This window comes from Bombina bombina, chromosome 10 (assembly GCF_027579735.1).
Source record: "Bombina bombina isolate aBomBom1 chromosome 10, aBomBom1.pri, whole genome shotgun sequence".
Lineage (NCBI taxonomy): Eukaryota > Metazoa > Chordata > Amphibia > Anura > Bombinatoridae > Bombina > Bombina bombina.
Genome location: NC_069508.1, coordinates 99,238,346 through 99,253,338, shown reverse-complemented (window position 1 = coordinate 99,253,338; position 14,993 = coordinate 99,238,346). Strand labels below are relative to the sequence as shown.

Here is a 14,993-nt window from a genome sequence, read left to right as displayed (position 1 = left end):
TACAACCGCTGCTTCCAGCGATCTCCATCATCCGCTGCTTGTTAAATCTACCCCATAGTCTGAATAGCTCTATTTCATTTTACACTTTTGTCCCTTTAAAGGGGCACAAAACCCAATTCAGATAGAGCATACCATTTTAAATAACTTCCAAATGTATTTCTATTTACTTATTTGTTTAGTTATCTTTGTATCCTTTGTTGAAAAGTATAACTAAGTAGGCTAATGCTGATTGATGGCTTCACATATATGCCTCATTGGCTTTCAGCTAGCTCCCAGAAGTGCATTGCTGCTTATTCAAAAAAGGATACCAAGAGAATGAAGCAAGTGAGATAATAGAAGGAAAATAGAAAGTTGTTTAAAATTGGTATCATCTATCTACACCATTAAAGAAAAACATTTGGTGTAGTATCCCTTTAAGCAAGAAACGGTGGTGGTTAACTTTCACTGCATTATTTGGGGAGGGGGAGTCGTTCTCCCTAGTGATTTAAAAAAATTAAAATGTTTTTAGTGTCTACAGAAAGGTCAAAAGGATTTAACTATGTGCCTAATTACATTTGCATTTATATTAGTAAGAAATGTTTGCCAGCAGGGGATTTTGTATATGTTATAAAAATTTGAATTTTTCCTAATTCACAACTCATCCTGTTAAATGAAACTATTTTAAATAATAAAAAGTATAGAAGTATAGCAAATGCAATGGAATGTACAGTAATGTAATTAAGTATATAACACAGCATAAGTCTGTGTACTCAAGACACAGGTTACATCTAAGATATTACAGAATTGTTCTTCTCTATAAAATCCCCCCCCCCGTGCATATCCAATGTAATATTTGTAATATAATTTGCATTACAGAAATATTATTTTCAGTGTTTTGCAATTTTCTTAAGACTACTTATCGTGGCAAATTAAAAACAGACAAAACAAAACCTGATTGCTTGAAGTACCATATAGAAAATGGTGTGATAGACCCCAAAAATGAATTAAAAATAAGCTGTTAAAGTTTAGGCTTGTTAAAAATAATTATTAATTAGAATCATAATTCTATTTTAGGGACTTGCAGCATTATCTTCAGCATTCCTGTAAATTACTAGTCTTCATTCCAAACACTTCAGGGTAATGGAGCTACCATGCTTGTGTCAAGGTCAATGGGAGTATATAGCTAATCAGCAACAGGCTGCTCCTTAGATACAGAATATTACTGTATTGTAATGCTGCTACTGCCTTTTTCTAGGCTCTATATCCCTTTTTCTTTTTTTGGTGCCTTTTTTCATTTGGTATTCAAATTGTTGTTTGTGTTTACACTTTACCTAAACCTGTTTCACCCTGACCTATTTCAGATCACAGGTGCATAAAATCAAAACTGCATAAAGTATTGAACTGAAACTGAAGTGTTCTCTCTGAGCGCAAGGAGACATCAAGAGTGAAGGATGCTTTTGTTGCTTGGCAACTAAGGATGGTGGTGGGTGTTGCAGGACTCATGCAGAAGTATAACTCTTTTTCACTTAATACCAGGAGAAAGTTGCCTTAGAGATGTTTGTGTTGCTATTAGAGCTATTTAAAAAACAACAACTTTCATTGGTGATAAATTCTAGATAGGTGTTCAAATATTTACTGGTAGGGATGCATCGAAATTTCAGCTGCAAAAACGTTTCGCCCGAAAATGGCATTTTCGTTTATTGCGTTTTTCGGGGGGTTTTTGCCTGTTATTTTCAGTAAAATTATTGTGTAGCATATTTCAAATTTGATGCTAGCCTAGAGCTGCTGTTTGAGTTCATTACTTGACTTACTGTTTTGCAGATAATAATAGTTTTCAAGGACTATACTTTATTTGGATAACTGGTAAAAAAAACTGTTAAATCTGATTCTGTTACACAGAACTAAATAAAGAATAATACAGTGTATTGATATTTAATAGGGATGCACCAAAATGTCGGTCGCAGAAACATTTTTTTTCCGTTTTTTTTTTTTTTGCCTGTTTTTTTTCCTTGATAAAATTATTGTGTAGCATATTATTATTTCAAGATATTTTTTTGTCCAATTTTAGTGTGTTACTTTCAATAAAAGTGTTATTTTATTTTATTGGCTTGCAGTTTTTCAATTCAGATTCATTCATTAAATAGTCTAATTATGCCAAAAAAAGAAGAAGACGGTTTCGGATTTAGGCCAAGTGCATCCTTGATTTCGGTCCAGAATTTCCATTTCGGTGCATCATTATTTACTGGAATTTTTTTTACAAATACAAATTTGTTCTTGATAAGAAGATACAGTACTTTGGATTTAAACAGAAGTTCCACTTTATAGGTGCATTTAAAGGTGCACACCCCTTCCTCAGACAAACTGTGGTATCTTCTTGTGATAGTTTTCCTGCACCCTGATACATGAACATTTGTTATGTTAGTAATTAGCTAGCTATATATATATATATATATATATATATATATATATATATATATATATATATATATACACACACACACACACACACTATTTTTCATATTATATACACACATTCAATTTTTTTTCTTCATATTAACCATTATATCCCCAATTAGTTTGCCAATCAATCTGCTAGTTGTTTTTTTTAAATTAACATTAATATAAAATAAGTTTTACTACTTCCCCGCTTCTATGCCTTTCTTCTGTAGTGTAGTGATGTATAGAGCAGTCCCACACGCACTGTATGTAATTGGCAGTGTGCTCTCCACATTATACTCCCACTGCAATGGAAACATGTCAGCAATACAAGTAAACAGTGAATCAGAACTCCTTGTTTCAATTCACCTTTTACTTGTATTGCTGTTATGTAATGGGTACTCTCTTAGTGAGAGAACCATGTGAAGGGCCTTTAGTGATAGATTTGGCACAACATTGCATATGCGTGGAACAAGTAAGGATCCCCCACATTGAAAACAGTGAGCCATATGGCTTAGCTGTTGATTGGGTGACAGTAAGAAACGTCACCAGAAAAAGAAAATACACGGGGGGCGGGGGATGGCCTTATAGGACCTGTAAAGTGAGGAGTGTACTTATATATTGTGCAACCAAAAAAAAGTCTGTTTGCATTTTTTTTTAATTATTGTTTAACAATTTAAATGTAACTCTATTAGATTACACTTAGATCTGTGCTAAGTTTACCACCACTTTAACCTGCAGTTGGAAGGGTTATGGTGGTTTTTGTTGTTGTTGCATTTATCAAAGGTAGCAGTGGATCATGGAAATGTAAAAGTACTTATCTGCTTTTAAATTGGCTTTGAAAAGATATGAAACATTGCTCTTTTAGTAAAATATTGTTCTATCAAACTAAAAAAAAAAAGGTTTGTTTTGAAACCGGCAAACAACTTGTTTTTTTTTTCAAAATGAGCACTTAAAGAAACTGACATCCTGGTAAACTAGCATTCACTGAACAGTAAGCCAGATCATTTTGCTCTAGAAGATTTCACCTCAATCACGATATGCCTCCTAGTAGAGACCCCAGCTTCCTTGTGGGACTGTGACAGGAAGTAATGGATTCTGCAGAAATAAAGTTTAAAAAAATAAATGTTAAGTCTTTTTAAAATTGTAAATGATATAAATATTGCAATTTATTTCTATAAAAAAAAAAAAAAAACCCCACTAAGCAGTGGGTTATGCTTATTGCAACAATGAAACAGACTGTTTTATTTCCCTGCAATGGATATAAAAGCACGAAAAGAAAATACTCTTTTTAAACATTTTATTATTGCTCTATTGCTTTTGCATAACTTGATGTTTAAGCCCTGCAAAGGAGTAAAGCACTATTGGGAACTAGCTGAACTCATCTGGTAAGGCAATAACAAGAGACATATGTGTAAAGCCACCAATTATCATCTAGCTCACAGTAGTTTTAAATGTTCATATTCTTTTCCAACAAAGGATACAAGGATAACAAAGCATATTTGAAAATAGAAGTGGATTTAAAGGGACATGAGACCCAAAATGTTTCTTTCATGATTTAGGTAGAACATACAATTTGAAACAACTTTCCAGTTTAGTTCTATTATCAAATTTGCTTTGTTTTTTTGGTATCATTTGTTGAAGGAGCAGCAATGCTTTACTGGTTGCTAACTGAACACATGGGGTGAGCCAATGACAATAGGCATATATATATGCAGCCACCAATCAGCAGCTAGTACCCAGGTGCTTTGGTGCTCCTGAGCTTACCTAGATAAACCCTTCAACAAGGGATAACAAAAGGATGCAAATTAAATAGAAGTAAAATGAAAAGTCTATCTGAATCATGAATGTCTAATTATGACTTTGCTGTCCCTTTACGTGTCTATAAATGACATGCTCTATCTGAATCATACAGGCGTAATTATGGCTATACCTTTAATACAGTTTATAAGGACTAGTTCCTGCTTGGAATATAGTGTACTGACATGAATTGTTAGTAACCACTCTCTTTAAGGGCAAATGCAACAAGAGGACACATTCACAGTAGTTTTTCTTTTTTCTTTCACATAGAGTAGCAACAGCACATAACTGTTAAAAGGGAAGTATAACATTTTTATTGTTTAAAAAGATAGATAGTCCCTTTATTACTCATTCTCCAGTTTTGCATAACCGCAAAACCAACACGGTTATATTGATATACTTTTTTTCTCTGTGATTACCTTGTATCTAAGCCTCTGCAGACTGCCCCTTACCTCAGTGCTTCTTACAAACTTGCATATTAGCCACTTAGGGCTGGTTACTGCATAACTCCAGCTGGAGTGAGCAAAATGTTATCTATATGGCACACATGAACTAGCACTGTCTGATTTGGAAAAGCTAATAAAATACACTGAGATAAGAGGCAGCCTGCAGGGGCTTAGAAACAGGCATATATTTAAATGTTTAGAGGATATAAAGTATATTATTATAACAATGTTGGTTGTGCTGGGGAATGGGTAATCAAGGTATTATCTATATTTTAAAACTCTAGTAGACTGTCCAATTAATAGTAAAAGTATTTTCTCAATGAGCAAGCAGAAATTGTTAAGTACTGGTAAATACACCACAATGTACAGTCACACAGCACTCTGCCCTCCTGTCTGGGTGAATTACCCTGGCCTAAATGTTTTCCTTTAAATCTCTTAACTACAGCCACAAACCCTGTAGCAAGGGGTTTTCCAGTCTATAAAAGTGCTGGTCTTGCCTTGGGGTGAGACCATGCTTCTTCTGCATGCCTTACTGCCTGGGTATGCAGAAATAGCCTGGTCTCTATGCTGTAAACAAGACTCAAATATGTATACCCCTACAAGCGCAACAAGCAGCAGACATACAGGGAACATCTTCTGATGTTAAGGGGTTAAAGCCTGTGTGCTGCAATCATGAGTTACATCTGTGGTTATTTGTTTGGACTTTAAATATCTCCTATTACTGTTACAGTACTGGACAAAGCACGTTTTCCAAATACTCCATCCCATTGACCCTGAAAACCATTTGCTTTTTATCCATGCTTATACACATTTCTGTCTACGGTGATCAGAGTCCACAACTTTACTCTTAGGATTACATCACCTGACCAACAGGAGGAGGCAGACACCCCACACTAGAGCTTTTACTTCCCCCTCTCTACCAGTAGTTCTTTGCTTCATCAAGGAGAGGACAAGCATGTGTATGGTAATGCTTCTCCTGGGAGTTATAATCACAGGCAAGCCACCTCCTGTTGGCCAGGCACATGTACTCTCCTGCACAGTCCTAAGTGTTAGTTACATGAAATGATTATATCTCTGCAGTCTTTTTTCATATGAGCAGTGTTCTGAGGGGTGCCGGCTAGTATGAGACTTAGTACCCTGAGCCACTGGACAATCTTTATGGTACTTAGTACCTCCTATTGAGCCACTAAGTAGTTTCAGTGCTCCATTGAGTTTTGATCTACTTGGGCAGCAGTTTGTGCACAGGGAGGTTTGTGCACACAGGTGTCATCTATGGTGATTAATGGCAGCTAGTCCTACATAGCCTCCCTTGATATATAAGGGGGCTTGGGTCACCTCATTTTTCATTTGTCACTGGAGAGCTTAGGAAAGTGAAAGTTTCGGAAGTACTGAGGCAGCAGCGGTTAGATGGAGATCAGCAGGGAGACTTGGATCTCTCCTCTCCTGTGACTAGGGAAGAGTTGAGCAGTGTCCCATCATAGGAGAGGATTTAGGTGTGATTCCCGCTCCTACACTGTCAGCACAGTTACACTCAGGACGCATCAGCATACTTCACACAATGCTTTCTGCACGGACCCTGCTTAGATCCCAGGAGAGGGTAAGACCCTATGAACTGAGCAAGGGGAGCTATTTGCTGTAGTCTAGCAATGTTAAAAATCCTATGGTGCATTGATTATTTTGTGGAAGCTACAGGCCTAGTCTGGTTGTGGGCTGCTTCTCATCTGTGGTTACTGGGGATTAGTGTTTTAGAGCAGTGTTTTTCAACCAGTGTGCCATGGCACACTAGTGTGCCGTGAGAGATCCTCAGGTGTGCCACGGCAGACTGACAACAGTGTGACATATTTTTTAAACTTTGCTTGTTTTTTACTCCCAGTGCAGGGGTAGTTTGTAGGAGGCATGGCATAACAGCACAATACATACAGTATGTGTGTGTTTGTGTGTATGTGTATATATATATGCTGTATTAGGCTACAATGTGTGATTTTTTTTAAATTTTGGGATGGTGGTGTGCCACAGGATTTTTTTTTGTAAAAAAGTGTGCCACGGCAAAAAAAAGGTTAAAAATCACTGTTTTAGAGGTACTTTCTGGCTCTAATAACTTTATCTGTTACTGCTCTTTGTGTCACTACTGTCACTACAGAAGGAGGTCTCTCAGAACTCATTGTTCCTGTTAAATGTTTATTGTGCAAATTAGTCAGTTTCTTCACCTGCATAACTCTGCAACACCTGCCTATGTTCTGTTCTGCAGACCCGTTCTCAGGCTTCTAGTACATCTACTGCTGTGGGACATCCACCTGTTTATCTTACCCATGAAGGAATGACTGATTTTGTGCCTGGCTATAAGAATCATTTACATTCAGCTGTTACTGAGGCTATGGCTGAAATGCCGCCTGCAAGTTAACACAAGCATAAACATATCTCATCAGACTCTTTGTCAAGGGTTATGAGAGGTTTCCTCAGAGGATTCCTGTTTTGACTATTACAAGGAGTCTGAGACATTACTTTTCAATTTAAAATGGAGCATCTACGTTTCCTTATTGAAGGAAGTCTTAAAGACCATAGGAATACAGGATTGTAAGCTGGTTGAGAACAACTGGTATAAAAGTTTGATATGATTTTAAGGCCCAAGTCTAAGGTTCCAAAGTTGTTCCCTGTTTTCTGAAATTGGTCTCTGAGACTGGCTTTAAGGAATGGGATAAGCCAGGAGTTCCCTTAACTCCATCTCCTACCTTTTCCTTAGGGCAATTTAGAATTGTGGGGAACTATCCTTAAGGAATCTACTTTAGACCCAATGAACAGGAAACTGGAGGGTTTTTGTGGAAAACATTTTTTCAAGGGGAGTTGTTGTTTCAACTAACAGTAGTCATTGCCTCAGTGGCAGGACCTGCTGCCTTCTGGTGTGACCCCAAGATTGTATCCAGTATTTAAAGGGGGGAATTATTTTATTTGTGATGTGGTCATCCAGATTGTTTGCACTAATGCTAACAATATTGCTTTAGCTGTTTGGTGCCAAAGGGCTCTTTGGCTGAAATCATGGTTTCCAAAATTAGATTATCTCTTACATTCAAGATTAAGCCTTTGTTTGGTCCTGGCTATTTCAAAAGGGACTGGGGGCAAGAGAGCCTTTTTGCCCCTGAACAAGAAGTCTAGACCTAAGGGAAAGTCTAGTAACATTTTGCCAGAACGAGTCCCAGAGATCCTCTTCTAACCAGAAAATAGATTCCTCCAAATCCACCTGGAGACCTAACCCAAATTGGAGTAAGATTAAGCAGCCCAATAAGCCCTCCTTTGAGAACAAATCGGCATGAAGGTGCCCCCCACTATTTGGATTCTTCTCCTGTAGGGTGCAGATTAAGCCTTTTTCAGAAGGCTTTGGTGCACATTCTGTCCAGGATCTTTGTGTTATTGAGATAGTGCCTCAAGGATACAGAATAGGCTTCAGGTATCTTCCTCCTCTCTGGGAAGGTCTATCCTGTCTCTAGATGTCCAGAAAAGAGAACTGCCTTATTTCAATGTGTGAAGGATCTAGAGCACTGGTTTTCAAACCTGTCCTCAGGCCTCCCTAAGATTTTGAGGATATCTGAACTAAAGCACAGGTGAAATCAGCTGATTAGTAAAAAAAAAAAAAAAAAGGTTATTTTATCTTCTCTCATGTAAGGTAATACTGAAAACCTGGCCTGTTAGGGAGGCCTGAGGATAGGTTTGAAAACCAGTGATCTAGAAGATATGGGAGAAATTGTCCCAGTACCAGTGGCGGACCATGGGAAGGGTTTTTATTCCACCCTCTTCATAGTTGCAAAGAAGGAGGGAAAGTTCAGACCCAGCTTGGACTTAAAGATTCTGACAAGTTATTAAGGATTAATTTCTTCAAAATGGAAACAATAAGATTAATTCTGCCTCTAGTCCTTCAGGGACAATTTATGTCTACGGCTTGCTTTTCTCAAATAAATATTACCAATTTGTAGCCTTACCTGTTGGTCTGACTACTGCTAGTTGCGTTTTTACCAAGGTTCGAGGAGCTCTTTTGGTGATTTAGGCTCACGGGGTAGCAGTGTCACCCTACCTTGACAATATCTTGGTTCAAGCTTCATCTTCTCCTTTAGCGATTTTTCACACTGAAAGACTACTCTGACTTTTCAGCCATAACTGTGAATTAACCAATGTGGCCAATAGTTCTCTATAGGGGTTATTCCTGGCATTCCGTGTGAATTCCCCGTATTTTTCAGTTCTGCAGGAGGGCCTAGATAAGGGTTTATCGGCCAGTTCTCTCAAGGGGCAAATTTCTGCGCTCTGTTTTGTTTCATAGGAAAGCTTGCTCTTCTTCCTGGTATTCAATCTTTTGTTCAGGCTTTTGTTAGAGTCAGAACTGAAAAATAGAGACACTCAACTGGGCTTAGAACAGACGCTGGAATAAACTAATAAACTTCCTTGCTTAGTCCTTCCTTACTCCCAGGGTACAATCTTTTAGCACACTTTGCCTTTCACAAAAGAGAAATTTCCTGTATCATATGAGACTGATCCTGCCAAATGACAGTCCAGTCCCAAGAGATAACAAACCATAGATGTACGTTTCAGCCTCTATGGACCTTGTCAGTGAGATGCAGTTGCATCCCTCTAGGGCATATGTGCAATGCGTCCACATCTGGGAGATCTAAGAGCAATGTGCTTAGTCTCTCCTTGCCACATGTCCTAGAGCACTGGTTTTCAAACTTGTCCTCATGCCTCCCCAACAGGCCAGGTTTTCAGGATTACCTTGGATGAGAGCAGGTAACTAAACAATGTTTACTAATCAGCTAATTATTTCACCTGTACTACAGTTCAGATATCCTCAAAATATGGCCTCTTAGGGAGGCCTGAGGACAGGTTTGAAAACCAGTGCCCTAGAGGAATGCAACTGCACTTCACTCACGAGTCCCATAGAGGCTGAAACGTACATCTGTTTGTTGTTTTTTCGTGTTCAGAGAAGATTTGCCTGGTATTTTGGGATTGGACTGTCATTTGGCAGGATCAGACTGATATGCTGCAGGAAATTTTTCTTTCTGAAAGACATAGTGTGCTAAGAGATTATATACTGGGAGTAAGGAGGGTCAGACCTGTTATCAAGCCAGTCTCTCTGCCATGGAGCTTTAACTTAGTTCTTTGGTTTTACAGCTTCCACCTTTGGAGCCAATGCATTCTCTGGACATCAAGATTCTATCTCAGAAGGTTCGGTTTTACTGGCTATTTCTTCAGCTCAGAGGGTCTCAGAATTATCTGCCTTATCTTGTGATCTTCCTTACTTGGTTTTTCACCAGGATAACGCGGTGTTACAAGCAGTTAATGGTTGTTTTCCCGAAGGTAGTCTCATCTGAAAGCATTAATCAGGAAATCATTGTTCCTTCCTTATTTCCTAACCCAAAGTCTCATAAGGAGAGACTTCTGCATAACTTAGATGTGGTCGGGGCATTGAAATTCTATTTGGACTCTACAAAAGATTTCCTTCAGTCTTCTAGCTTGTTTTTTATTCAGGAAAGTGCAAGTGTCAGAAGGCTACTTCTGTGTCCTTGTAGTTCTAAATGAGGAGTCTAATACCCAAGGCTTACTTGGAATCAGGTTAGCAACCACCTGTCAGAATTACTGCTCATTCTACTCATTCTGTTACCACGTCTTGGACTTTCAGGAATGAGGCCTCTGTAGAACAGATTTATAAGGCTGTGACTTTGTCTTCTTTACAAACATTTACAAAATGTTACAGTTCTTCATATTTTTGACTCGGTGGAGGCTGCATTTGGTAGGAAGCAGTGACGTGCAGTAATAGGAGGCAGGGGAGGCAGTGCCTCCCCTGTCCATTCAGAAAAAAAAAAATTTACACCCCCCCAACCCCCCCCCGCCGCCACCACCAAATGCGATGTGATCCCATCTTTCATCATCCATGTTGCGCAATTAAGAGGCAGTGAGCCGTTCCGCTGCCCTCCATTGATTGCGCAACATGGGTGATGATACTGTTTCTTAGCTCACTATGAGCTAGCGCCACCCAGTGGTGACTTACCGGGCCCATACCACGATCTAATAGAGGCGGTTCTCAAAACCGCCTCTATGATGGAGCTCTAATCCAAGCCAATCAGCATCAACACTGCTGGGGAGGCGTGCCAGCGTCATTGGCGGGAACTCAACAGAAGCCGAAGGGAGCTGCTGCAACAACTGCAAGTGCCTGTGGCCCGAGTGAGTCCTACGTGTGACTGTGTTAGCTCAGTCAGTAGTAGTGACTTTAGTAGGTATTAGCTTAGTGAGTGTTTGTCATGTCACCTATCAGTGCTGCTGCTGCTGAGTGAGGGAGAGGAACCAGTGCCATCGGATGCATATGCACTGAGGTTTTTAAAGGGGCAATGTCATCAGTGGGGAGAAACAAGGATGTCATCGGTGGGGAGAAACAAGGGGAGAGGCAAAATGAAATACCAACCTATCTGACTGTGCTACAGGTGGCGATTGGAGTGTCAGTGACTCCTTCAAACAGAGGGAATTAATAAATATATACAATTAGGCTCACAAGTCCGGCAGCAACTGTATGACTCTGACTAGCACTGTGCTAGTCAGAGTCAGACAGTTGCTGCCGGACTTGTGAGCCTAATTGTATATACAATTATTCCCTCTGTTTGAAGGAGTCACTGACACTCCAATCGCCATCTGCAGCACAGTCAGATAGGTTGGTATTTCATTTTGCCTCTCCCCTTGTTTCTCCCCACCGATAACATTGCCCCCTTAAAACCTCTGCATATGAATCCGATCATGACGATCGTGACATTTGGCTTCACAGGCATTTGCCGTCATCATGCTATGCAGCTACCAGTACCCTGTGACCCCCGTGCTGTACCCAGGCCAGAGCCGCACTAAAAAGCTGCTATGCAACCCATAATAGAGTCCTGGCTAGGACACTGTTTTTTTTGCAAGAGCACGCTAGGCAGCAATCAGTGGGGAAATAGGGGCTGGGTGGGTGTTGTGTACACTTTCAGATGAAGCCAAACATTTCTTTACAGTCTAGCTAGAAAAATATATTTTCTTCCCTGGTTTGCCCTCCCCTTAGCCTCTGAGTATGGACTGCTACCAGCACATGATGAGACAGCACAGACATGCACAGTGACAGGGATAATTTACAGCCAAGAGGAAAACTGAGAAGGTAAGGGAGGCAGGGGGGCTATCATGTCAGTACACAATTTTTTATATATAATGCAGAAATAAGTAGGCACAGGGGAACTGTTTACAGAAATACATTTTTACAAGATTATATAATGTTATTTATGTAGTACCACCAAAATATTAACCTTTCACTTCATTGATATACTTTTCATGTCATTATAAATAAGGGGCCAAATAACAAAACAAAAAAAGAAAAGTATTTTCACTGCATTGCTGCTCTTTTAGCCTGGTTGTTAAATAAAGTCCATGCAACACCCATCCATATGTTATGGTCAATTGGGCAGAGATAACCTCTGTAAAAAAAAAACTTTGTAATGTCCACTTTACACTTCAAGCTCAATTACTAATACATTTGAACAAATGTGTGCAAAATAAAATATATAGAATTTAAGGAGATTATGGTAACTTTTATTTTTTTGATATCAAATATAACATTTTATTAGGGACATGCATCATTAGAAATTGTCTGAATGTGTAATGCTTTCATATATATATATTTATGTGTTTGTGTGTATGTGTAAATATATATATACATATACACACATGATTGTTTAAGATTAAGTTCTCATTAAAATTCTGAATTTAACGTCCTTATTCATGATTTTCTTGGTGTTTCGCTTCCTTTGAAATTTTATATTTAATAGTTAAAAAATACAGAGGGGGCCATAGATGTACCTGGGCTACTGAACTGTACTTGTCACTTGTGATAAACCTTGCCAGCCTCATTTGGCTATAAGTACTACAGAGCACAAGGTACTGGGCCGCTCTTACTCAGATTATGTATTTTTCTCCAACATAGGTGTGTCCGGTCCACGGCGTCATCCTTACTTGTGGGATATTCTCTTCCCCAACAGGAAATGGCAAAGAGCCCAGCAAAGCTGGTCACATGATCCCTCCTAGGCTCCGCCTACCCCAGTCATTCTCTTTGCCGTTGTACAGGCAACATCTCCACGGAGATGGCTTAGAGTTTTTTAGTGTTTAACTGTAGTTTTTATTATTCAATCAAGAGTTTGTTATTTTAAAATAGTGCTGGTATGTACTATTTACTCAGAAACAGAAAAGAGATGAAGATTTCTGTTTGTATGAGGAAAATGATTTTAGCACCGTAACTAAAATCCATGGCTGTTCCACACAGGACTGTTGAGAGCAATTAACTTCAGTTGGGGGAACAGTGTGCAGTCTCTTGCTGCTTGAGGTATGACACATTCTAACAAGACGATGTAATGCTGGAAGCTGTCATTTTTCCCTATGGGATCCGGTAAGCCATGTTTATTACGATGGTAAATAAGGGCTTCACAAGGGCTTATTAAGATTGTAGACTTTTCTGGGCTAAATCGATTCAGTTTTAAAACATATTTAGCCTTGAGGAATCATTTTATCTGGGTATATTGATATTATAATATCGGCAGGCACTGTATTAGACACCTTATTTCTCTGGGGCTTTCCCAAAGCATAAGCAGAGCCTCATTTTCGCGCCGGTGTGGCGCACTTGTTTTTGAGAGGCATGGCATGCAGTCGCATGTGAGAGGAGCTCTGATACTTAGAAAAGACTTTCTGAAGCGTCATTTGGTATCGTATTCCCCTTTGGGTTTGGTTGGGTCTCAGCAAAGCAGATACCAGGGACTGTAAAGGGGTTAAAGTTTTAAAACGGCTCCGGTTCCGTTATTTTAAGGGTTAAAGCTTCCAAATTTGGTGTGCAATACTTTTAAGGCTTTAAGACACTGTGGTGAAAATTTGGTGAATTTTGTACAATTCCTTCATGTTTTTTCGCAATTGCAGTAATAAAGTGTGTTCAGTTTAAATTTAAAGTGACAGTAACGGTTTTATTTTAAAACGTTTTTTGTACTTTATTATCAAGTTTATGCCTGTTTAACATGTCTGAACTACCAGATAGACTGTGTTCTGAATGTGGGGAAGCCAGAATTCCTGTTCATTTAAATAAATGTGATTTATGTGATAATGACAATGATGCCCAAGATGATTCCTCAAGTGAGGGGAGTAAGCATGGTACTGCATCATTCCCTCCTTCGTCTACACGAGTCTTGCCCACTCAGGAGGCCCCTAGTACATCTAGCGCGCCAATACTCCTTACTATGCAACAATTAACGGCTGTAATGGATAATTCTGTCAAAAACATTTTAGCCAAATTGAACCCTTGTCAGCGTAAGCGTGGCTGCTCTGTTTTAGTTTCTGAAGAGCATGACGACGCTGATATTAATATCTCTGAAGGGCCCCTAACCCAATCTGAGGGGGCCAGGGAGGTTTTGTCTGAGGGAGAAATTACTGATTCAGGGAACATTTCTCAACAGGCTGAACCTGATGTAATTGCCTTTAAATTTAAGTTGGAACACCTCCGCATTCTGCTTAAGGAGGTATTATCCACTCTGGATGATTGTGAAAAGTTGGTCATCCCAGAGAAACTATGTAAAATGGACAAGTTCCTAGAGGTGCCGGAGCTCCCAGAAGCTTTTCCTATACCCAAGCGGGTGGCGGACATTGTTAATAAAGAATGGGAAAGGCCCGGTATTCCTTTCGTCCCTCCCCCCATATTTAAAAAATTGTTTCCTATGGTCGACCCCAGAAAGGACTTATGGCAGACAGTCCCCAAGGTCGAGGGAGCGGTTTCTACTTTAAACAAACGCACCACTATACCCATAGAGGATAGTTGTGCTTTCAAAGATCCTATGGATAAAAAATTAGAAGGTTTGCTTAAAAAGATGTTTGTTCAGCAGGGTTACCTTCTACAACCAATTTCATGCATTGTCCCTGTCACTACAGCCGCATGTTTCTGGTTTGATGAGCTGATAAAGGCGCTCGACAGTGATTCTCCTCCTTATGAGGAGATTATGGACAGAATCAATGCTCTCAAATTGGCTAATTCTTTCACCCTAGACGCCACTTTGCAATTGGCTAGGTTAGCGGCTAAGAATTCTGGGTTTGCTATTGTGGCGCGCAGAGCGCTTTGGTTGAAATCTTGGTCGGCTGATGCGTCTTCCAAGAACAAGCTACTAAACATTCCTTTCAAGGGGAAAACGCTGTTTGGCCCTGACTTGAAAGAGATTATCTCGGATATCACTGGGGGTAAGGGCCACGCCCTTCCTCAGGATCGGCCTTTCAAGGCGAAAAACAGACCTAATTTTCGTCCCTTTCGTAAAAACG

The 14,993-nt window shown here is 39.5% G+C and overlaps 1 protein-coding gene across 1 annotated transcript in view; it reads left to right on the top strand.

Annotated features, from left to right (window-relative positions):
• Nucleotides 1–14,993, top strand: part of RABGAP1L (RAB GTPase activating protein 1 like) — a 1,244,335-nt gene that overhangs the window by 562,694 nt on the left and 666,648 nt on the right. The window lies entirely within an intron of this gene.